The sequence below is a fragment of the Myodes glareolus genome, chromosome 5 (genome assembly GCF_982192425.1).
Source record: "Myodes glareolus chromosome 5, mMyoGla1.1, whole genome shotgun sequence".
NCBI classification, from domain to species: domain Eukaryota; kingdom Metazoa; phylum Chordata; class Mammalia; order Rodentia; family Cricetidae; genus Myodes; species Myodes glareolus.
In genome coordinates this window covers 85,007,856-85,033,564 of record NC_142030.1, presented here as the reverse complement: position 1 = coordinate 85,033,564, position 25,709 = coordinate 85,007,856, and the positions used below count along the sequence as shown (strand labels likewise).

The 25,709-nt window shown below is 38.8% G+C and overlaps 1 protein-coding gene across 4 annotated transcripts in view; it reads left to right on the top strand.

Moving 5' to 3' along the window:
* Dennd1b (DENN domain containing 1B) overlaps nt 1–25,709 on the top strand; it is a 216,468-nt gene that overhangs the window by 7,446 nt on the left and 183,313 nt on the right. The window lies entirely within an intron of this gene.

Below are 25,709 nucleotides of genomic sequence, written 5' to 3'. Positions count from 1 at the left end.
GTTCCAAGTAACGTCTTCCAAGTAGAGAAGTCGTCGTCCATGATTGTCCTCCACGTGGTAGAGCTTGCACATTTGGGTCCCCCAGTCACAGCCAAGTCCTCTGTGCAGCTTGGACTTGTGTCTCTTGTGCACACACACATGCGTATGTTAATTTTCCAGACTCTGCTTGAATTGATAGCGCGCTTTTGAAATGAGTTGACCTTAGAAGACCTGCTTCACTGTTAAGCTAAGGTGTGTGAAGCAGCTCTCATCTGATGTGTTATACAGCAGGGTAAATTCTTTTGGGAAACACGGGAGCTTTTTCATTTTAAATGTGTGTTCTTCAAAGCAGTCTTATAAAAGTATAAAAGTGCTTCATGTAACAGCTGGTCTGCGCATGTGTTAAACTGTGGTTCACGTAAGGCCTTCTTGGTGTCATCCTTGCTTCCTCCGTCTGCTGTCTGCGTTTTCTGACTGGTTGTTCCAGTGCACAGCTGTTACTGACTTCTTTTCTTGCCATCTCACCTTACTGCTGCTGTGAAATCACTGCTTTCCAGAGACATCTTCGTTTGTGTTTTACAGTTTACACAGTCTGGCAAAGTTGAGAATATCGTAAGTGGACAAGACAAGCAATTTTGGCTTCTCTTCAAGCTGGTCAGTCCATTCTTTGTATATGTGATATGTGTGCATTAGTGTGTGAATGCCAGCACACACTTGGCCTGGTGTGTATGTAGAAGTCAGATGAGGATTTCAAATGTTGGCCTTTACTGTCTACTTTGTTTGAGACGGGGTTTCTTTGTTGTTCACAGGTACTCTGGTTACCAGGCTAGCTGGCACTCGTGTTCTGGAGGCCTTGCCTGACTCTACCTCCTATCTCCCCTTGGCTCTGGGATTACATATGTGTACCACCTCGCTGAACTTTGGTTCTGAACTTAGGTCTTAACATTTGTGAGGCAAGCACCTTACCCACTGAACCATCTGCCTGTCTCAGAGAATTGTCAAGACTACCTCAGATCAAGGTTCCTTTTTGTGCCCCCGCCCCTTATCCACAGTTTGGACAGTGCTGGGGACTGAATTAGTACCACGTGTTAATTTACAAAAGTCTGAACCACTGAGCTGGAGCCTCAGTTTTAGCGTGTCCACACTAGCTTACTACCTGGCAGCAAATTCTAAAGATTTAAAATTGTTCCTCCCCCCCCCCCCCCGCTTTTTTTCTGGGACTGTTTCTCACTGCTACAGCTCAGGCCGGCCTCAGGTCTGCGGGCTTTGCAGTTGGCCTTTTAGCGCTGGGACTGGGGTGTGCCACTGCACCTGGCTTGAAGGCTTTTTAAAGCTAAATTCAGCCACATCCAAACATTACCATTTTTTTTTTTTGCTTCAGCGATGCCTTGCATCATTTAAACATGATGAATATTTTAGGTTCCATGAAGTTATAACCTTTTGTACCCTAAGAAGTCATGGCACATATAACTAAGTGGGATCTAAAAGTAAAATTTTGTGCCAAGTTGCTTGGTGTTTCTATAATATCTTATTAATTACCTCTTTTATTGCTAAATAGTAAAAGAACAAATATGGAAGTTCTTTGAAAAGTATTGGAGCATTTCCTTGTAATTGTCAATAGCTGGTTTGTTTTAAGAAGACTGGGCTGGATTTCGACTTGTCTATGGGGTGTGTTCTACCACTGGGATAGACTCTGGGCTGGATTGCGTCTTGTCTGGGAGTATCCTTATAAGAGAGCCAACCTTATAAATTAGGAATTACAAGTATAAAACTGGCCCTAAGATTAAAAGGACATTTCTTAAGTCTGATAAAGAGAAAATCCATGGGGTGAGTCATCAGCTCTCAATTATGAAATTACAGATCTTGTCATTCAAAGGCCTAGATATCTTGTGGTTTCGAGATGTCTATCCCTAGACCTCGGAAGCCTGCTTTCTTGAATATGACTGCAGCTGGAAGAGGAGAAACCTTTGGCTTTTCTTGACTCTCTCTTTAGAGGCAGAACTTTTCTCAAAAAATGTCTTCTTGAACCTCAGTGGCCAGAGTTGTCGTGGCTGTGACCATTGCTTAGAAGGACATCGTTGACCCTGTAGAGATGGAGGACTGTGGAGTGGGTATTGTGATCGGCCTAATAATTAATTGTAAAGGAATAGATATTAGAAGATTAGTTGAAGTATTCTTTGTAAAGGGTTGTTCAGAATGTCATTTTATTTTTTTTTTGATTGCTTATTTTATCATACAGAAAATGCGCCTTTAATTTTCATGTTAAAATATTTAACATGATTTTCACTCATTTTTTATGGAGAACTTAAATCTTTCATAAGTATCATGTATAATAAGAAATAAAATTAAAATGTGTATTTCTTCATATCAGTGTATGTGTGTGTGTGTATTTGATGCCAGTAGAGGCTAGAAGAGGGTGATATATGCCCTGGAGCTGGAGTTCCAGGTAATGGTGAGCCCCTTAACCGGGGAGCTAGGAACTGAGCTTGAGTCCTCTGAAAGAGCAGTAAGAGCCTTTAGTTACTGAGCCATCTCCCCAGTCCCCAGAAGCAAGTTATTAACTGTTTTAGTTCATTTGGAAATGAATTAACTGGGGAACTACAACTTGACATGGCAGATATTCATCTAGTTGCTTGCTGTCTGGACTTATTTCAAGGCATTTCATTACTGTTTCTGAACATAACATCATTTTTAAAATTTATCTAATTTGTTGATTTTGTGTGCATTGGTGTGACGGTGCCAGATCCCCTGGAACTGCAGTTCTAGATAATTGTGAGCTGCCGTGTGGATGCTGAGAATTGAACCCCGGTCCTCTGGAAGAGCAGCCAGTGCTTCTAACCGCTGAGCTGTCTCTCCAGTCCCCTATAACACATTTAGCATACTGAAAAATAAGTTTTGTTTGGAGTCCCCTACAGATTTGATGTGTACTGTGAGAGGAACTGGTGATGTTTCTCTAGTCTGTCCCCTGTTTGTTAATAGAATTGTTTCTGGCCATGTCTTCATGTTGGCTGTTGCCTCTTTTTTAAAGAAGATTTTCCTGGCAAGACAGTCTTCCAGTAGCTTGTAGACCAGCTTTCCAGAGCACAGTGCCACAGTTTAGAACTTAATGTTGTTCTTGGTGGATCGCCAGACTCATTGCCTTTGCCACCCTCCTGCTCGCCCACATTCCACAGAGGCCGGAAAGTACAGACGGCAGCTGGCCTAGCCTCAGTTCTAATAACAAAACTTACGTTACTCTGCTTGCTCTGCTTTCTCCAACAAGATTGGACACTTCAAGGAAATGAAAACTAACTGTTCCTTAGTACAAGATGCCTTCACTATGGGCTTCTGTTTTGGGTGGTGGCTTTGGGACTCTGTCCTCTCTTTTTTCCCTGTTGCTAACTGGTGGTAAGAAGTAACAGCAGCCGCAGCTCATATTTGTGCTGTGTTTACTTGGAGGCAGGCACAAGCCTCCTGGGGGCTTTAGCAAATGTACTAGGTCTTTAAGTCTCACAAAAATCTTATGGGATAGGAAGTGCTACTCTCATGAAGAAACCAAAAGCACAGAGAAATTAGCAAGTTTGTCTACAGTGGTATCCCTATGTTCTGAGGTTAATCACTTCTGTCTTGCCTCCCATTGCATAATGCCATTTGTAAACTCATTGTGGCCTGTGTTCTAACAGGAGGGCATAGAGTACTAATGACATGTGCAGCAGGTCATTTTAAACAAAAAATACAGTGTTTTCTGAAGTTAAAGAAACCATTATAATTTCTCTTAAATGATACTAAGCTTTTCCTTGTATAGTTCCTTATAGATTGACTAGACTGGGGCCCTCTTCACTTATGAGGCGTATGTTTCCATACTAAATGACTCTTGGATCTACACGTCTAGTTATTACAGTTCAAGCTCATCTTTAGCAAACCTTGCTTACTCTATTCCCATATCATTATCTGATTATTTCTCTTAGGATCAAGTCCCTTTGTTATAGTTTTTTTCCTTTGATGAGATCATCCAAGTTGCTATTGAATTACTATTCTTTTAATCATCTACGTCTTAAATCTCTAACTCATGTTAACAGTTGAAAGCATGAATTTTCTTAAATCATAATCTTAAATCAAATAATTTAGTCTTCCCCATGCCCTGTATAAGGAGACATTTATTAACCTGCATTTGATTATTTTTTCTTTATAATGTGATGTAGTTTGCTAAGAACAGCTTTTTGTCACTTAGAGTGTTTGTAAAGAGCTTAATATTGTCATGTCTAGTTATAAAGGTAGTTTCGTGAACCACATTAGTTATTTTCCTTAGGAGAGGGCTCACGGGAGTCTGACATCCTTGATAAATACCGAATGAAAAGGTATGGAAATTGAATGTGTGGTGGCAGTGGGTAAGCAGATGCCAATTCAGAGGACTTCTTGTGGAAGTGATTTCAAACACAACCTGGTGTGACAGTAGCAGGGACATTTGAAATGTATGTATATAGTGGGCATAGCGCTATATCCTGCATCCTGGCACTCTACCGTACACACACACACACACACACACGCACGAACGCTGACTGAGCTGCTCTGGTATACCCTGGGCTTAGGTTTCTCATATTAAATACTCATGTTTTCCTTCCTCTTCTCACATCCCAGAATCTGGTCAGCAGGAAGTAGGATGCTGGTGAGTAACAGACACACTAGGGTGCTGTAGGAGGTTCGACACTGTTGCCCAGTAGCAGAAAGTTCGTAGTAAAATGTACTCGGCACATTCGTCTTGCATACTTGGTTTATGTTGGTTAGCATGTGCTGTTCAAGGCCCTTTCCACCAGATGATCTAGGAGAAATGAGGGCCACTTGTACTGGAAATATTTATATACTACATCGCTCAAGAAAATGAAACTGCTTCATTTTCCCATAGATACTAACTAGGAACAAAATTTAGTGTGATTCTTTAGAATCATATTCTTGGAATATGCCATTTTCCCCCCAGTAGCAAATAGTTAAGGGTGTTCTTTTATATTTGTGTGGGTCTTTGTGGTTTCTTCCCAGAGGTAAATAGCACTGTTGTGCATGTGTTCCTTGTTACTTGGACAGTGTTCAGTTGCATTTCATACTCCATGGCCTAGTCTTACTACCTGCGTTTTTTTTTTTTTTTTTTTTTTTTAAATGTCTTTTGCTGCTACTGCAGTCTGAGGTGGCTCCTTGTCTTTGAACTTTTATGGGTTGCACTGTGATGGGGGGCCCAGGGCCCCTGGTGCTCTTGTATTTACAGTGCTGTGCTGTGCTGTGCTGTGCTGTGCTGTGGGGCTGCCATGACCATTGCTGAGCTGGCACAGCACAGCAATTTTTTTCAGGCTTTTCCTTGGAATGTTTTCCCCTAGATTTTCAAGGTAATGTGTCCTTTTAATACTTGTGACAATAGTCTATAACTGGGGGACTTTTCTTATGTTTTCATGCTGTTTCCTGTCTTCCCTGAAAATATGTGTGTTTGATTTGTGAGTTAGAGGCAATACTTTACCTACTGTGGTATACATTTTAACTATGTGGATATTATTGGCAGTTTATTTGGGGGCTACTTTAAGCAAGTGGTCTAGTTGTTTTAGGTAACAATGAGATCGTCAGTTCTAATAGACTCTCCCACTGCAATGAGTGCTTAACATTCCAAAGCTTTTCACAACTTCAGGTCTTGGCTCTGTGCTCAAGGAACATTATGAATGCTCAGACCATCTTGTTTGTTGCCTGTTGTTTACAATTTAGAAATGATTCAAGATAGTTTTGAGAAGTTCTTAAGATACGGGGTGTTCCTGTGTTGTAAGGTTGGATGATGTTTCAGGCAAAGTTAGAGTCTTAATTGTATATAGATTAATGATAAGTTGATTTATTTTAGGTATCAATTTGAATTTATCTATAGAAGAATGTGTATTAGTTCTTCCTTGTGTGATGCACCAGTCATTTACCTGGTGGAGAAACTTGTCCATGGTGGCCCTGAATTGAGCTCTGAGAGGTAAACACTCAGCCGTAAGTGTTCTACTAGCATGTGTGAGGCTTTGGGTGATATTAATGCTCAGGACAGCAGAATGAATAAGAGAAGTTGAAGCTTCCAGAGAGACCGCGACTTTACTGTCTAAACAGTCTGAGCCACTCTCTTCCCGTGGGGCTGTGGGGTGGTTACCTGCTCCCCAGGATTGAGTCGCCTACTCTTCCGGTGGGGCTGTGGGGTAGTTACCTGCTCCCCAGGATTGAGTCGGCTCCTCTCTTCCTGTGGGGCTGTTGGGCAGTTAGTTACCTGCTGCCCAGGATTGAATCGGCTACTCTCTTCCCGTGGGGCTGTTGGGTAGTTACCTGCTGCCTAGGACTGAGTCAGTTCTGAGCAACTTTGTTATAAAATTACCTCTCTTCTTCCCACTTTTCAAATAACACACCAAGTGGGCACGTGTTGTGTAAAGGTCTTAAATGATTAAATTCACAGTGAGGTGTGAACAATTGATAGATAGCTCTCAAGGGACCATTTTAATTCTAAAGAAAGCATTGTAAACTCAGATTAATTAAAAGGATGCAGTTTGGAGCTGCAGATGTAACTCAGTGGTAAGTACTTTACTAGGATGTGTGATGCCCTGGGTTGATCTTAGCACAGTCAAACAATGAAATAAAACACAATAAAAATAGAATAGATGTGGTTTGCCATAAGGGAGCATTCTAGTTTGGTCTTACTGTATTAATTTTCAGTTAATGGCTTTATTAAGTATGTAAGTATATTAAGAATATTTGTGCAGTAAATTTATTACATTTTGTTATATACATAACATTCCCAGCTAATAAAACAAAGCTGTAGCGTCATAAAGACCCTTAATTATATTTTCATTTACCTGGTTAGACTTCAAGGTAGATGTTTTATAGAAATAGTGATTAAAAACCATACTTGGCGTTCATGTTATGTTAGGAAATATCACAAGTGTCTGTGTATCCATATTGTCTGTACTATAATTATAGGAGGTAGAGACTGTTTTCTTTTAGAAAGATAAAGAAATGGAGGCCCAGCAAGGCTAAATCATTTCCCTAAGATGCACATTGTCCAGAGGTAGAACTGGGATTCGGACTTATTTCTGTGACATGGAGCCTAAGCTCTTGGGCTTCTCTTAAAGCAGTTCTTTAACACTAGTGAGATATTTTACAGTGATATTTAGAAAGCCACGCGTTTTGGAAAATCCCTAATAAATTCTAGGTGTGGCTCGAATTATTATTATTATTGAAATTTAAAATTACCCCATTTATCATTTGGAGTGCGTGTGCGCATGAATGCATGTCCTGTGGCACACAGGGGAGCTCACAGCACAACCTGCAGACACCTTCGCTGGTCGAGCCATCTCACTGTCCCAGAGTGCTGTTATGACGTTAGCAAGGTCATAGGAAGATGTGCCTAAGCACCACACTTGTTTGGTCTTCTCATTCATTTCAGTGCGTTTTCCAGGCCCTAGATGTCAGTCAGGCCCCGATGAAAAGCAGATGGCATTGCTGAATGGGGTGCGTCACTTCTAAATTGTAGTGGTGCAGTCAAGGCTGTGATGTGCAGCTCTCCTGTGGGAAAGGGCTCTGACGCCATGTGTGTGAGAGAGGGCAGTGGAGCTGCCAGGTGAGGGAGGGTGTGGCCATAGACATTTCCCAGCCATCAGCTGCATGTCAGGTGATTATCTTTTCCTCAAATTATTTTGAGCTTTCCTTCATATTTAAACTTTGGTGAATGATTCTGAGTGAGGAGACAGATTGCATTTGACATTAGCCCTTGCATCTAAAGGGAAGATTAAGGAATGGCCCCTGCTAAAGCAGTGTAACCTGCCTTGGTCCAGATGCCCCGTGCTTACATTCTGACTCAGTGTGTGTGATACCACTGAGGAAAGCACCAGGCAACTGTCTCTTAAAATTATTATTATTATTTAGTGCATTTTTGTAGCTGCACTGGGTTGAACCCTACACTGAGCCACTTCCTCAGCCTCTGGGCTGGTAAAGGAATGGAAATCCTCACCTGATATTGAGAATTTAATAGTGTTTGATCATTAAACTTCTTTAGAAACATAGTTTTGAAGAATGAAGCTACAGAACTAAAAAGCAATGAAAACAGGTACTTGAATAATCTTTCAGTGTCTGTTTTACACTAGGTCACTGATGTCCTGAATCTTGTCCACTGGGTTTTCAGCTTTTGAGGTCTAGGGCCTGCCTCTCTTGAGACTCTGGGAAGATGTCATGAACGGTGTCCATCAATACTTGTTAAATTGTTTCCTGTTATTAAGGTGAAATTAGGAAAAGGTTGTCCTATACTTCAAGCCTGGTGGAGATTTTTAAATCTTTTAGAAAATGTCAATGTAAAGGACGGAAAGGTTGTGGATTTTTATCATCACATCAAATGGGTGCTCTGTGGAAGATGCTTTAAAGTCGAACTGTTGATAAACCGCAGGCTGACTTGGTAGGCAGAGATGATAAAGATCAGATGGGGCCCTTCCTCTTTCAGTTCCTTCTTAGTTATCACTTGAACCTGTAAAAGAGCACGCAGCTATCAGTGCAGTACATCCAGTGGTGTTCTGTTACATGTGCAAGCTTCCAGAAATTAGTCATCTCAGAAGTAGATAGCTCTGGGGTTGGTAGAAGAAATGCACTAGTGTAAGGGTGTGCTTGGTCTTCAAATTTACAAGTAATTACAGTTAGGCGGGCTAAGATTCTGTTACCTGAGCAGCTGTAAAACATAGTTGACTGTTATTTTATGGGTGTTTAAAACTAACCTGTGCCCCTAACATTAGTTGGATTTAGGCTTCCTCAGTTCAGGTGTATGTGTGCTTGTAAAGGTTTATTATTTTTAACTATGTGCATGTATATGCCTGTATGTGGGCATGCACACAGGAATGCAGGTGCTTGAGGTGGCACCTGAGCCACTCTGTTACCTGAGCTTCCCTCCTTCGGCTGAGCAATCTGTCCAGCCCCCAGGTGTGTTTGAGTGCTCAGGAGCACCAGGTATTTTCAGGGTCTGTGTATGGTTGCTCCTGAGATAATATGCATAAGAATGGTGTAGAAGGAATTATAAACAGTTCTTGTTAGAATCCAAATATTTCAGGTCCCGTTTTAGAAGAGAAAATTGTATAATTATTTGGGGAGTTTAAAAAGAAAGATCCTGAATAATTACATATTTTTTCTGTAAATCAAAATAGTCCTTATAATAGTTGTAAAGCAACTAATGAACTTAATTTACTTGACTTAGTAAACTATGTTTTACACACACACACACACACACACACACACACACACACACACACTTGTTACCACAAAGGATTTAACACTGAATTTTCGGACCTTGCTGTGTTGCTGCTGTGTGACTTCATGATGAATATCTGCAGTATATTCTTGGATAGTACTTTCATCAAGATTATGTGTTAAAGAAGAGATGGAGGATGGGAACTGTGAGGAAAAAATTATAACATCCAAGTGTTTAATGGCAATTATAGTATTGGTAGTGACTTTGACTGCTTATTCTAAAATTAGTAATGTTAAAATTCCCTACTTGTCTGGACACAGGATTTGAATCTGTAAATGTTTGTCTGATTTTAGTCTAATAGTTGGGGAGCATAATTGAATCCATGATATTCTACATAAAGTGCATCATTTGCCGAGTAAGGTCTGCAATACAGGTGTGGCTCCCCAGAATCCACTGTAGCACCATACCTTTGATTCTGACTGCACTAGTGGCTAGTGCATGACATTGGCCAAGTCCTTTAACTTGTTTTACTTTCATTTTTTTAAAATGTGTGTGTGTGTTTCTAAGACCTTTCATGGCATATCTTCAGTTTTTATGAACTTCAAGTATATAGTGGCGAAGAAGAGTCTTGTAAATTGTACCATTAAACATTATAGTAAGAGAAATTTTATTTTGTTTTTAAGCTCTATGGTGGTTATCTGTGTGACAGAGTGTAGTCACTTGAGTGGAAACTGCCAACTTGGAAGAAGGATCGGCTTAATGGAAGTCTAACTGGCTTTTTCCTTGTCCTCCATCTAGTGTTGGGGAGCATCAGGAAAAGGCTGGTGAAGACTCTAATCTGTTCCGGGCTAAGAAGTTAATTATTTCTTGCTGCAAGGGGAATTTGCCAGAGGCAAGAAGTTGCCATCATCATATTTGATATTGCCACTTAACTGTGTTCAGATGGAACAAATGTAACTGGGAAGTTACCGCGTGGCTTTGCCCTGCCCTGCCCTTCTGTGCTTCCTCTTCTTTCCTCCCCCTTTCCTTCCTTTGCTAGCACTTGATACAGTAGGCCTTGTGCATACAGCATGCTAGTATGTGTTTGCCAATGCTATGCCTCCATCAGGGCATACCTTTCCTTTATTTCCTCTACACCTGGCCAAAAAGAAAAAAAAAAAAATTCACAGGTATAAATCCTAGCAGCAAAATGGGAGTTCCATATACATGTAAGTTTTCAGGCTTCCAAGAGTTAATATTGAGAAGCTAGGAAGTTTTTATGAATGATGATAAATTGAGATTCAAGACATAATACAAGTATAGGGTTCTCAGAGGGTTTCAGTTGAAAGGTCTGATGTAATTGGCTGAGTTCTATGAAAATAAACACTAATGAGGTTGATATTCCTTATCTGAAATACTTGGGAAGGACTGTTTTGTGTTTTGGAGTTTTTCAAATTTTGGAGTATTTTCATGTGTATGTGTGTAAACTTGGGCTATGTATAAAGCAACTAAGCCTCATTTTAGATTTTAGATATACATATATTTATCCACGTGCAATATCTTGTGTGTCTATATATTCATACATACTTATGCAGTATCTGGGAATGGGGCCAAGATCTAAAATGAGATTTAATTTATTTATAACTGAAATTAATTCATAATAAATTAATATATTCATATATAAGTGATAGAAGTTATATATATATGTGTATGTATACACACACATAAACCTTGTTGTTTATACCTTTTTTTTTTTTTTGAGACAGTGACTCACACTGTAGCCTGAATTGGTATGGAATCAAATTTATGGCAATCCTGTTTTAGTCCTGAAAGTGCTGGGATTAGAGGCATGAGAATTTTCCATTTGTAATGTCATGTTGATGATCATGGTGTCAAACTTCTGAGGATTTCTGGTGTCAGGGTTTTGGACTGGGAATGTTCAGTCTGCACTGTGGTTTGTAGTAAGGAAGACAGTAAATTCAAGCCTGTCCCCTCGTGGCATCAACCTCTACTCCTCTGGATTTGTTTACAACTTTCTTGAATATTCCTTGAATATTTAATTGGGGTCTAGGAATTATCTTTGCAGTAAGATTCTGTTAAATCATTGATATACACTCTTCTGTGGGTAATTTAGTAAAAGTTCATGGAGCTTATATTTGCCAAACAAATTTAATTTGCTTGAGACTGTATCCTTATGTCTCAGTTGTAGGTTTCTTAATTTTCTTTGTCTGTGCCATAGAAAAGAGCAGTAGTTCTGTCACATCTGGGAAAGAGAACTTCTCCAATGGCCTGGGGCAGGGCTGTCCGCTCCTTCTGTTCGCAGTCTTTGTCCCCTGAGTGGCACACACTGGACTGTTTCCTTCACAGTCACTTTGGCGAGAACCTAGTTTTTCTTACGCTGCCATTTTATTCTAATTTAGGATGGCAGAACTCCACAGTGAGAATGGAGTTGGAAGAATTTGGGCTAGATTTCTGGCTTAATAAGCTTTTTGAGCCTTAAAATGAGTTCTTAAAATGAGAGCAGTTAAAGCCCTTTCTCTTTTTTATCAGAAAGCTGTGAGGAATGATAGGAGTAGCAGCAACACAAACACACGACACACACACAGTTTCAAACACGGATTTTCATCATAATATAAACAGATGCATTTCTTTTATAATTCCCTTTCTGTATTATATATATATATAGATACATATTTAATATAAAATGATCTAATGTCACAGTATAGAATGAGACTGGTTGTTCATTTCCCAACCACCTAGACCCGAATAATCACACAAAAACTTTATTAATTACAACACTGCTTGGTCTTTTAGCTCAGGCTTCTTATTAATTAACTCTTACATCTTAAAGTAACCCATCTCTATTAATCTATGTATTGCCATGAGGCTGTGGATTACCAGTAAGGCTTTGGTGTCTGTCTCCTTCGGCAGCTTCTTGGCGTCTCTCTGACTCTGCTTTCTCTCTCTCTCTCTCTCTCTCTCTCTCTCTCTCTCTCTCTCTCTTCCTCTCTCTTCCCAACTGGCTATATTCTGCCATGCCACAGGCCAAGGCAGCTTCTTTATTAACCAATGGTAATAAAACATATTCACAGCATACAGAGGGAAGTTCCACATCATCACAGTACATCAGTGAAGGCTTTTGATTCCAAGTGTTGTACAGAGGAGAATTGCAGGATTTAGCAATGACAATAAAAATTAGGAATTATAATGGTGCATTACATTTATTTAATTATGTCTTATTATGTTAAGCTAAGGCCTAGAATATTCAGTGAAATACATAAGAATTTTATAATTATTTGTTTTTAGTGATTTTTTAAAATATAAGATAATTAATAAAATTTAGTAATAATTACACATGTAAATATGGCCACTAATACCACTTTTTCTCATTAATAAAGCTGTCAGTGTAAAGGGAGCATATTCTAATAGTTGAAAACAAATCTAGCAATAAGAAAGCCCTGGCCTTGACATTAAAATCTACAAAAAGATAGATGATTAAATTTGTTAATCATGATTGACAGAAGATTCTATTTCTCAGTCATGTAGCTGCTTAGTTCAGATAATCCTTTATTTTTTAGTAAGAGAACTAGTCTGATGCCATTTGTGAAGAGGAGTTTTCTGGTTTCCCTAGACATCTGTGTTGCTGTTGTGGAACCTAACAGCTTGTCATAGATGGAACTGACTATTGTAAATATGCAGACCAAGTATGTGGCAGTCTTGTCTAGCCCAGGGCCTTCCAGTGTCTACTAGTAGTTACAGTTTTATTCTAAGCAGAGTATGGAAGATTTTATGGCTAAGAGACATTGATCCAGAATAAAATCCAAATTTAATCCAGTATTCTAGAGTCTCTATGATTGGAACCAGATAACTATTTGAGACATCATTGCATTGCCCCGCATTTCTTTCCACTCAAATAATTGGTCTACTGTGTGTGTGTGTGTTCGTGTGTGTGTGTGTGTATGTAAGGGCCTAAGGTTCACGTTGGGTGTTATGTCACAGGAGTCATCCATCTTGTTCTCTCTGTGGTGCCCAGGGCTCACAGATTAGGCTAACTGGCTGACATTGGAGTCTAAGGGAGCCACATCTCCGCATCTATTGTACTGGAATTCCAAGCACACATGCACATTACAAGCTGTACTTTCATCCTAACTGCATTCTGAAAGTTTTATGGTCGGGACCTTGCCCTTTTCCCATGTTAATAGACAGTGTAGTACAGTGATTCTTATGTGTTGAGGTCTTTGGTAAGGTGGCTGGTACTGTATCCTCTGTTTATCCTTTTGGCAACACCACTTCTCATTCACATGTGCGGTGAAGTATTTGTTTACACAGTAATGATGTGACTTTACCAAAGACACCTCTGATTGGTTTAATACAGAGCTGAATGACCAAGAGCTAGGCAGGAGAGGATAGGTGAGATTTCTGGGGGGAGAGAGGAAGAAGAAGAAGCAGGTATGTGAATTTCACCAGCAGACTCAGTGCAAATCTGATGTGCCAGACTAAAAGAGGTAACTGAGCCACATGGAAGACCATAGATTAAAAATACCTGTTAATCGAGTTATAAGAGCTAGTTGGAAACAAACTTAAGCCAAAGGCCCAACTTTCATAATTAATAATTAGTCTCAGTGTCATTATTTGGGGGCTGGTGATTCAAAGATAATTTGACAAGAAAGCTTCCTGTATACATATGTGAACAGAGCATTTTTTTTTTGGAAGAGCTATTATTGTTTCCTCAAGTATAATTCAACAAAGCATATCTGGCCTGCAGAGGCTCTGGGCTGCTGCTGATGGTGTGTGGGCTTCTCAATACTGCTCAGTTTGCTTTCGCTTTCTCCTTCTTGTCCACTTTCCTCTTTTGACTCCATCTGCTCCTCTGCTTCCTGGTTGGACTGTGTGCCAGCTCTCAAAGGCTGGTTTTCTTCTGTCAGTTTGCTGGGAGGACACATTGTAATGATCACCCGTTCCCTGTCATTTCTCCCATTATTGGCGTGTGTCTTGTCTTCAATGACCAATTCATTTTGAGACATTCAAATCATTATCTTGGATTCAGTGGAATGTTTATTCCATTGATTGTTCATCTACCTGAACATAAAAATGCTTCTATTTTTGATAACTCATTTTAATTACACAAATATATTGGTTTTACTGTGTTGGTTCTGCAATGCATATATCATGTTTTGATCCTGTCTGTATCACCTTTTACTATTTTCCCACCATTCCTCCACCTCCCCAGAGTCCCCTTACCTTTTCCTTATGTTTCCTCTCTTATTTTCAGGTCATCTTTTAAATTGTCACTGGATGCTAAAGGGAATGTATAGATAATTGTATGCCCAGCTACCAAAGAAAGTGTGCACCTTATGAGATAGAAATAAATTTAGTGCTTACTAAATTAGTTAGATTTTTCATTGTAGTTTTGTTTCATTTTCGAGACAGGGTTTCACTGTGTATCCCTTGTCCTGGAATCCACTCTGTAGGCCAGACTGACCTCAGATTCCATCTGCCTCTGCCTCTGGAGTGCTGGGATTAAAGGTGTGTGCCACCACTACCAGCCAGTTATATTTCTTTAAAGCACTATATGAAACTTCTTCTCTCATTAAAGACAGAGTACCTGAGAAACAAGTAATTGCAACTAGATGGTACCTTTTTTTAATTGATTGAAGCTATTAATAGGCTTGCTGAACTTGACCATTTCTTATTTGAATACTTACTTATTACCAAGCAAGTAATGTAGAAGAGCTGTTCTCAAACAGTGAAAATGCGGGATCAGAACTAGCCTTTGCCTTTGGTTTTACTACATGTGTTTTGGGGGGTTTTCAGATTTAAAAAAAATGCCTTCAGCTTTATTTTTTAATTAATGCTAGATAAGGGAGGTGATGGAAGATTTATCTCCTGTCACTTCTTTTCCTCTCACTCTCTCACTTTTGGCACAATTTCAATAAACTCAACATTGAGGAAGTGGTACCTCAATTGACTATTTTATGTTTAATATGTTTGTGCTAGCATCATTGCGTCTAGTAGCTACAAAGGCCGAATTCTCCCATCCGGTTGTGACTGACAGCAGGAGGCACACAGCCAGCTCCATTCCCACAGTCAATCTGTGCTGGAGCTTCACTTTGCTTTTGTTGCAGACACAACTCTGATACAGTTGTGATGACTCAAATCACCCTCCCCCACAATGCAAGTGCTGTTTATTAAGAGGAGCAGAAAAGACAGAGTGTAGGTCCCAGGAACCGGATGGAGCAAAACAAACAATGCAAGTGTCTCTTGTGTGACAAATCACTTGCGGACCCACTTGGCTGGCTTGTTTGTTATTGATGGGCATCTTGTAGAAGTGGTCAGACAGAAGACACACGGTTGTCTTCTCTAAAAAAGTGAAAAGTAGCACCAAAAGCTTTCAGATTTGGGAACTCTTCCAGGCACTTGGACTCAAACATAGGGTTCTAGTGTTAGATGTCTTAGGTGAGAAAGAGCACAGAGGTGCGTTTTCCTCCTGTAAATGGTGAGAATTCCCCCAGGAGAATGCAGTATTTAGGTAGCTGTTTCAAGCACTGAGGTGTCAGGCTTTCGCGTTCTCAACTGTAGTAGAGCCATTCGAGTTGTAAATGGAAGTCCATGGTTTGGTTTTCCATGATGTCCACTCTTTAGTATCTGTCTGCGTGTTGTGCTTACCAATGGTGTAGCTGAAGATTGCATTACTCTGCATGAGCTTCTCATCCAGAAAGTAGGATGCTTAGGAAAATCTGGATCGAGCTGGAATTTCCAGTGAGTGAGTCTGGTGGTAGTCAGGAGCTTCCCCATGCAGACATGTCTCTCCCGACAGCCAGTGTTAGTGAGCTCTAGGAGCGCACAGATGAGTGGCCAAGCCCTAGGGCGGGGCAGTAATGCAGATGACCTGTGGCAGCAGTAGGGTCAGGCTTTCTCTTGTTCCTGGGATGTAGCATTGCTTGGCCATGCTGCTCCCTGGAAGCTCCAGTTCTGTATTGTAATTGTATTTGTGTTGGTGTTCTAGTTCTAATTCTTGAAGTCAGATTTTCAACTTCAGTAAATAATGTCTGTGCATCTGAATTTTCTTTGCTTGGTTTGATGCTCTGTTCTTTGAAGTCATATGTATGGGTGTGTGTTAATGCATGGTAATGCTTATCTCTTACTAATACCTCTGCCCGATTTCAAAAGTCAAATATTTTCTCTCTTCATTGCTTTGACATCCTATCTAATTCCACATCCCCCTATTTTGCAGTATGCTGCTCATAAGTGTATACTACTTATTACTGCTAAAATTTATAAATATTGTTCATAGTAATAATTCACTTGATTTTCATGTAAACTATGTGGTAGATATTAATCTCTTGAGGAAACTGAAGTATATAAACATGAAGTGACTAGACTCACATAGATAACTGGGAAGCTTAAATTCTAAGATTACTCTAATTTGAACACATAGATTTTTATATCAAAAAATTGAGTAAATTATGAATGGCCCAAATGAGTCATTTGAATGAGTTTAAGTAGAACGAACTTGTTCTTACTAAGGTCGGTCAGAGACCTTTTGGTGCTGGTATGTGTCTATGTTGATCTGTGTGTGTAAATGCTTCCAATATAAGGAAACCTATCTAGGTCCATGATACACAATTCAAACAAAAGAGGAGGATAATAAGAAGAGACTAGAAATCACTTTAAATTTCTTCACACTGAGACTGTCATTGCTAATACCTTGCTAAACCTTTATATAAAAATCTCTGAATAAATGTGCTTTAATCTTGCCTATTGTCATAGATTGACTCGTCTCTCCATGAATTGACTTCATCTTCACTGACAGGTTTGTGTAGACATCTTTCCAGTTCTGGTTTGTATGTTTTGACACAGGGTCTCACTATATGGCCCTGGCTGGCTTAGAACTCTATGTAGATCAGGTTGTTTTCAGCCTGAGAGATCTGCCTGTCTCTGTTTTCTGCGAGTTGGGATTAAAAGCCTGCAGCACTGTGCCAGGCCCTGTCTGGCTATGGAAAAAAGAATGCATTTGGGATTGAATTGCTCTTAGAACCCTGTTGTTTGAGCATTCACACATCTCACTGCATATATATTGTTATTTAAATAAATTCTTAGGAATGTCATTGAAAGTCTGCTTATCTTCCACAAAGGTATGCCCCTTTACTTATTTTATGTGTTCTTTGAGAGTTTCTTATAATATGTTTAGATCTCATACTCAACCCCTCCCCCACCTTTTCCCAGATCCAAGCCCTCTCATTTACCAACTTTACCTGGTTTTTTTTTTTAACCCTTTCAAGACCAGTCTGTGTTGCTCATTATGGATGTGTGGTCTTCCACTGGAGAGTGGTTGATTTACCAGGGACTATACTTAGAGAAAACGGTCTCTCCTCTCCATAGCAGCTAACAGTTGCCTTTAGCTCCATAGTAGGATTGTATGCCAGTTCTCCTCTCCCTTCCATGCTGGGATTTGGTCTGGTTTGGGCTTGCACAGGTTTTGTACACGGGTCAGCCACTGCCTCAGGCTCTTATACTCAGTGAGCCCTTGGGGAGGGGCAGGTAAGTTATAGTCATTTCTTTCTGACTTAGCACTCTGCATTCTCTGACTTGCTGCACTGTGGCCAGTGTGGGTCGCTGTGTTGATCATCATCTGCTGCAAAAGATGCTTCTTGGATGAGGGTTGAGAGATGCATTGAGATTAGCTGTGACAAGAATTTACTAGGAGTGACTTTACTATTTTGTACATTAACAAGGCAGTTCAGCAGTTCATTAGAGCCCAGTGAATTTGTGCTCTCAACTCATGAAGTTTCATCCACTGGTTTTAAGATATTATTAGAGAAATAGTTTAATTCAGTAATGTAAAAATGCTTCAGTAGTCAATCGGTATTAAAGCAGCTTAGACTATTTGATAGTGACAGTTTTTGAATTATTTTAAAAAATAGTACTTTTAATTATATGGACTGAACAGGTTATATTTATGAATAAAGAAAGGGCATGAATTCTTTTAAAGAACTGTTGTATGTTTACATTATTTTTAAATATACTTTTATTAATTAAAGTCTAGTTGGATAACTATCATAAACCATAAAAATTTAAATGGAAAATATTACTTTAAAAACAAATTACACTTATGTGTATGCGTTACATGCATGGATTGTGTTATAGAATGCGTGGAGTTCGAAAGCCATCCAGTGGGAGTTGGTTTTCTCTTTATGTCATGTGGGTCCTGGGGATCAAACTCTCAGGTCATCAGGCTGCGGTAGCACCTGTGCCTGCCAAACCGTTTCATTGTTCCTTTCTAGAGCAGTTTAACATTCCTCAGGAAACGATGACTGGATGTTTCATAGGCTGAGTTTGAAACTTATGGAAAGTCAGTTTCCATGCCTGCCTTTCCCACAGACACATGGGTTTACTCACTCAGTGTCCTGTCCCAGAGAGTCATTAGGAGAAGCATTGTCATCCAGTGTCCATACAGACTCTTCCTGATGTGTTCTGTGGCTTTAACAGACTTAAAATGCTGTCTGGCCATTCCTATTGAGACATCACTGTCATATAAAGTTCCCTAGGTGCTTGAAGAGTCAATCTTGATATTGTTTGTTGTTCTTTGTGTTTTGACAATTTTTGCAATGAACTGAACTATTATAGTATCACACATAAGAATATCAAATCATGGCCTAACAATTTTTTTTTTGTTTTGTTTTTGTTTTTTTCTTGGAACTAACTCTGTAGACCAGGCTGGCCTCAAACTCAGAGATCCACTTGCTTCTGGCTCCCTAGTACTGGGATTAAAGACATGGGCCAAACAATTGTATGGGCTTCTTCTGTTTAGCTTTCTCTCTCAACTTGGAATATTTTTATAGTTTGTAGAATTTGGCCTTTTTCAAAGATATTACCCTCTTGAAAATTTTGCTGATTGTAAAAGTTGACCATTTTTCTCTTGATATTTTTGATACATTTGTGTTTTTGTCCTCTGGTCATTTGATATATTACAGCCTTGTGTATCTACCAACCAATGATTTCTCAACATTTTTTGATTTTGTGTTTTTTTTAAGTTTAATTTTTTTCAGCCAAGTTGATCTTTGTGTGTGTATTTATATGTGTGTTCATATGTATTAGTGTACCTGTGTGTGGGTGTTTGTGAAGGCAAGATGACTACCACCAGTGTCATTTCTTCAGCTTTGCTTTTTGGTTTTGTGTGACTACAGTTCTTCCTGTCCTGGACCCCACTGTAGGCTAGGCCCTCTGGCAGCAAGCCCAGAGACCCACTTGTCCCTCTTCTCCAGCACTGGGTCTACAGTGTTGTGAGTATGCACCCCACAGCCAAGCTGCATAACGTGTGCTTCACTTATTGAAACATTTTTCTAGCCCTAAGTTAATTTTTTAGATTCATATTTTTCTTGCATTTTACCAAAGATTTATTGAACACAGGAAAGAAATCAGAAGATGTTTTGTGTGTTTCTTGATAAAATTGTCTCATTACAATTACACCTTAAGTATGAAGAGAAATTCAGATTAATTGAATTAAATTGATATAACATTTAAGACTAAAACACAATTCTTCTGAATAATCTTAATTATGAATTCAATTTCTTAAACAGAGAAATAGAAAATTCATTTTTTTTGTAATTTTCCTGTGTCATTTTGGATCATTTACATTCATTAAGGAGTTTCTTCTTCACTTAATTCTAAAATTAGCAGGGACAAAGCTGTTAGTATTATTTCCTATTTTTAATTTTTGTAGAGACTGGAAAGCTCCAGTTTTCTTCTAAGATTGATAATTTGTATATTATCTCTTTCTTTAAAAGAAATAGTATGTCCTAGGTGCTAACCAGCTTTATCAATATTTTTAGGTAACCAAGTAAAGATTTGGTTTATTTATATGTAATTGTTTTATTTGCTTAACTGACTTCTGCTCATTTTTTCTCATATTTACTCATATTGAGTTTAGTTTTTTTAGGCTTTTTGCTTTGGAAACTGAGCACACTGACATTTATGTAGGAGGAGGGCCTGCTTGTTTGTTCCCGGCCATCCAGCTAGCCTAGCCCTGAAATAATCATACAGAAACTTTATTAATTAAATCATTGATTGTCCCATTAGCTGTAGTTTTTTATCGGCTAACTCTTCTATCTTAATTTAACACATTTTTATTAATCTGCATATCACCACGAGGTCGTGGCCTACCAGCAAAGTTCCAGCACATCTATCTCTGGTGGTGAATCCATGGCGTCCCCTGACTCCACCTTCTTCCTTCCAGCATTCAGTTTAGCTTTCCCCACCTAGCTCTGTTCCTTTATTCATTAACCAATCAAAGCAACACGTAGACAGAAGGACCTCCCACACCACCTTTAAGTCTTCTTTTGTCTAATACACTGGTTCCCAATCTTCCAAATATAGTGATCCTTTCATATAATTCCTCCTGTTGTGGTGACCCTTAGTCAAAAAATTATTTCATCACTACTTCATGATAATAATTTTGCTACTGTTATGAACTGTAATGTAAGTGTCTGAGTTTTCTGATGGTCTTAGGCAACCCCCATGAAACAGTCAATTGACCCAAAGGGTTGCAACCTATTGGTTGAGAACCAGTAATCTAACTACAGTCATATAGTCAGTGCTTCAACTGTGATCAATATTTTGGATATTTGCTTTTATAATTATATGCTTACAAATATTATCTAATTTCTTCTGTGACTTACTTTTAATAGATGCATTATTTAGAAATGTAGCATTTAACTTTTAATTTTTTCAGATATATTGTTATTATTGATTGTAAATTCTCTTTTAATTTAAGTCAGAGCATATATTCTGTCATTACTGCTTGGAAATGTTTGTTTCATTTTATGTCTTTATAATGTGGCTCTTCTTGGTGAAGTCATAAGTCGGATTTATATCTCACAGTTGTGGAGATACACTAGTGTATAAATGTTAGTTAGGTAAAGTTGATTGGTAGTATTCTTCAGATCTTTTATGACTTTTCTGATATTTTAGTATCTTTCGATAACCCAGAGAAGAATGTTAGAATTTCATATGTGATTGTGAATTTGATTGCCATCTTTCAGATGTCTTAGTTTTGTTCCACGTACTTTGAAGCTGTTTTGTGAGATGCACACTTACGATTGTTATCCTCTCTTCTTGTGGGTGCTGGTGAGGTGATCTGCCACTGAGCTATATTCCTAGCTGCCTTGCCACCTTTTCATTTCAGGCTCTCACTAAGTTCCCAGACTGGCCTTGAACTTACTTTGTAGCCAAGGTGCGTGCAAAATTTGATCCTTTTGTCGTTGCCTCCCGAGTAGTAGTAGGTAGCTGAGGATTGCCCTAGCACCTGTTGTATTTTCTTTATGAACTGGCTCTTAATATATGCTGTTGTCTGTCTTTAGTAATATATTTGGTCTCTGTTTACTTTATATAAATAGTACTGCTTTCTTGTGATTAGTGTTCACATGAAATTCTTTTTCTATTTCTGTTATAAAATTATCTGAACTATTTTCATGTATGAGTTAACATATATTTGTCTTGCTTTTCTTCCTAGCCTGACAGCTAGTGACTATTTAGTACATTTATATTTGGTGCCAATATTGATATGGTTAGAGTGAAATTTGCCATTTTGTCATCTATTACAAGTTTAAAAGAATGTACCAGTTGATTTTTGGTCGGAATAGGAGAAAGGCCTCACTGGGGAGTCCATCTTGCATTCCTTAGAAACTCATGGTCCTCCTACCTCTGCCTCCTAAGCGCTGGGTTTACAGTGTGTGTCACCATGTCTGCCATAATTCAACTGGTGCCTTGGTAGAAATGTCAGTCAGTATGACCTTGTGTGATAATGTGTACCCCCTGCTGCCTTCAATGTTTTTGCCTTCGCTGGAATTTTTCAGTACAGTTATTGTTGTGTGCTTGTTTAAGTTTCTTTTATCTCTTCTGAGTGGGGCTCTTGGATCTGTAAATGTATAGATCATTATTAGTTTTCCAACCATTTTTCTGTTCATCCTCTCTTTTTTGTCTTTAGGACCATACACAGCTCTTGTTCATCAGATTATTTGTTGTACTCTCACAAATCCCAAAGGTTCTTTGTTTATTCAGTGTCCCTTTGCTCTGTTCTTTAGTTTGTGTAACTTCTGGTAGTCAGTATTCAGCTTCTCTGATCTACTCTGTAGCTGTCATGTAGAATGACTTGTTTGATTCAAATAGTGTGTGTGTGTGTTTTAAGAGCTAGATATTCTTTTTGGTTCTTTTGATTAGTTTGTATTTTTTCACTGAATCTTAATCTGTTTATTCATTCTTCTGAACTTTTCCTTTGATTCATTAGAAATATTTTGAATCATGTATTGTAAAAGTTTGTTTAGTTTTTCTTTATATTGCTTATAGTGAGTGGGTTGGCTAGTTTATACCAAAAGTGAATGCACACTATTGTGCTATCTAGATTCGAATAGTCCTAAAATTAGAGATCACTTTTTAAATTCTTCAGAATAGTATACAATAGATACTTTGGAAATGGGTAGTATTCCAGAAAATGAGATCTGAGGATGAAGCATAAGTGATGAACCAGAGTCCAAAGACTCTTGTAACTGTCCAGGTGATGCAGACTAAGGCGGCTGTAGGAGACACTGGCTCCAGTTACTGCAGTGCAGCCTGATGGACACGGAGCCATGTGTTTGTTTGTGGGGTAGAATGCAAGGCCTTGCACATGCTAAGCAAATGCTTGACCGCTGCCAAGCATACCCTCTACTGTGGATACTATAACCTTATATGAATTGTGTTTTGAAAGAATAAAGCTTACCTTACAAGTAGAAGACAGCCATGTTTCATGTTCTTTGTCTACTTGAAATAATGCCACTGTATTGCATTATATCATATTTATTTTTGTAATTTAAATGTAGCTTGCAGAGCAAAATGGGATTTTACATACAAAATCTTAAGTTAATTTTGAACCTTTCAATAACTCTATGTCAGTTTCTGCAGCTATAGGCTTTTACTGTTGAGAAAGTAAAGCTCCTTGTTCTTTGATGCCAAGGTCTCAGGATTATGGAATAGAAGAGCCAGGACTAAAACAGTGTGCTATCTCTTATCTGTACAGATTGCCTAATTTGTTTTAGTTAAGGTACTTTTAGATAAATTTCTGGTCTATGATTTGTATTTTTAACTTTCAGTTGGATAATTAGGTTTAAACTACTATATAAAAACTTATTAAAAGCTAAACCCAGTGTAGACTGAGGTTTTCTGTCCTGCCCTGTCCTGCAGCCGTTAAGTCCCAAAGAAACCACACAGAGGTCTACATTAGTTATAAACTGATTGCAGCTGCAGAGGAAGCAAGATGTGACTGCCTCTGCCAACTGCAGAATTCTCTTCCCAGAATTCTCCTCTTCTCATTGCCCCACCTCTACTTTCTGCATGGTTGCCCCACCTACACTTCCTGTCTGGCTACTGGCCAATCAGCATTTTATTGAACAAGTACAAGAAACAAATGTTTACAGGGTAAAATCATTGTCCCACAGCAACCTGGTGGTGCATGCCTTTTATTCCAGCACTTGGGAGGCAGAAAAAGGTAAATCTCTGTGTTTTAGAGGCTGCCTAGTCTGTGTAGTGAGTTCAAGGATAGCCAGGGCTGCATTGCGAGACCTTGTTTTAAAAATCCAAAAAATAAGAAAATAAGCAAATAAAAAAAATTCCTCCAACTAATTAAAGGTCTGGAGAGATGGCTTGGGGATTAAGGCTACCTACGGTTCTTCCAGAGGACATGAGTGTGGTTTCCAGCATCCCACTGTGGCTCACAAGCAATGCTACCTCCAGTAATAATACTCCAACTTTAATATTATCTTCTCACCTTCACTGAGGTATGCTTGTAATTTACATGTTACATGTGGGGAAAAGAGCCACATATACAATAAAAATTATTGTTGAAGATTATTCATTAACACATTTTTATATGGAGTTTATTTTCATACTGATTTTAATGCTTTAACATTAGCATCTACTTGAAATTACATTCCTCGGGCTGGAGAGATGGCTCAGCAGTTAAGAGCACTGACTGCTCTTCCAGAGGTCCTGAGTTCAATTCCTAGCAATCACATGTGGTTTACCACCACCTGTAATAGATCTGGAGCCCTCTTCTGTCCTGCAGGCATACATGCAGACAGAACACTGTATACATAATAAATGAATATTAAAAAAGAAATTACATTCCTCAAGTCTGATTTAATGATTATTTATCTTATTGGTAGGTTTATCAATAGCTATAGGTATCCTATAGAAGGCAGTATTATAATCACTTTATGTACTCCTTGAGTCATAAGGAGTATACACCTGAATCATGTTGGCTGGTCTAGCTCAGCATTTGTAAGGAGTGCTAGTGCTTCAGCAAGAGGACATGGCAGATGTTATTTAGTATCAGCCAATGATGTTTGGTCTTGATTGAAAGAAGCTAGCTCTATCCAAACATAGGATAGTGATTGACTTCCCTTATCCTTTTTTCTTTGTAGCTTTGAGAAATTTCAGGAAACAGAGGCTTTTTGTTAAAGAGAAAACTGTCTTTATGTATAAAGCTTTGGCTTCTTTTGTTTCCAGATTACAGAGGCTCTTTATCTTTCCATCCACTGGGTTTATGTATTAACCTAGACATGAGCTTTCCTTTCCTTCAGAACTGCAGGGAATAGTTTTTGGAGATCATATAGGCAAGTGAAGATGATTATCACTTACCTATTTTCCAGAAGTGCTTTACAGCGCCAGTCTTCAGACTTGGTTAGGTCAAGACCCAGGTACAAATTCAGGGATCTAGTAATTAGTGTGATGACATAAAATTCAATCTAATAGTATACCTTGTCTCCAAGGTAGGTGACTGGCAGAATGATAATCTATGTCATTTAATAAGAGAGACTTGAGCATCCATGGCTATCTGTGGGATATTCTGGAAATAATGCCACAAATAACGAGGAATTACTATATTAAGACATTTCATTTGTGCAGTAGTTTCAAGGGGATAAAGAATGGAGGGCTGGGTGTGTGCTTGGCACCATTAAATGAGGAAACTGTTTTCAGGATGAGGAACACAGCACAAATATGGCAGTGACAAAAAGAAGTACACAAGAGCAGTAGAGCCTTGGGCGGAATTCAGTAAGCACATCTATAGACAAAGGTCACAGCAGTAAACTTCTCAGTACCAAGGATCATTTGTATGACATGTGTAGGACTTACCATTTCATGATAAAGTATAGTAATAGTGCAAACCGTTTCATGACTTTGACTCTCAAAATAGATTGGATAGATATTTTAGTTTCTCTTTGATGCAAAATTTGACTCTTTAAGCTATTTCAAAAATGTTTTTGAATTCTAGAGAGAGGGATTGATAGCTCACCTATCTTTCAGTTTCTGATGTACATTTCTATTAGTAGAAGTCTAATATCCATTGATAAGTGAACGTGACATAGTCTGTGCTAAAGTGAATGTGAGCTGCTGGGCAGTGCTTCTGATCACTGCTTCTAACCTGAGGTGTGCCTACTCTATGAAAAGTAACTTACACTAATACACTAATGGGTTTTTCTTTTTCTTTTTCTTTTCTTTCTTTCTTTTTTTTTTT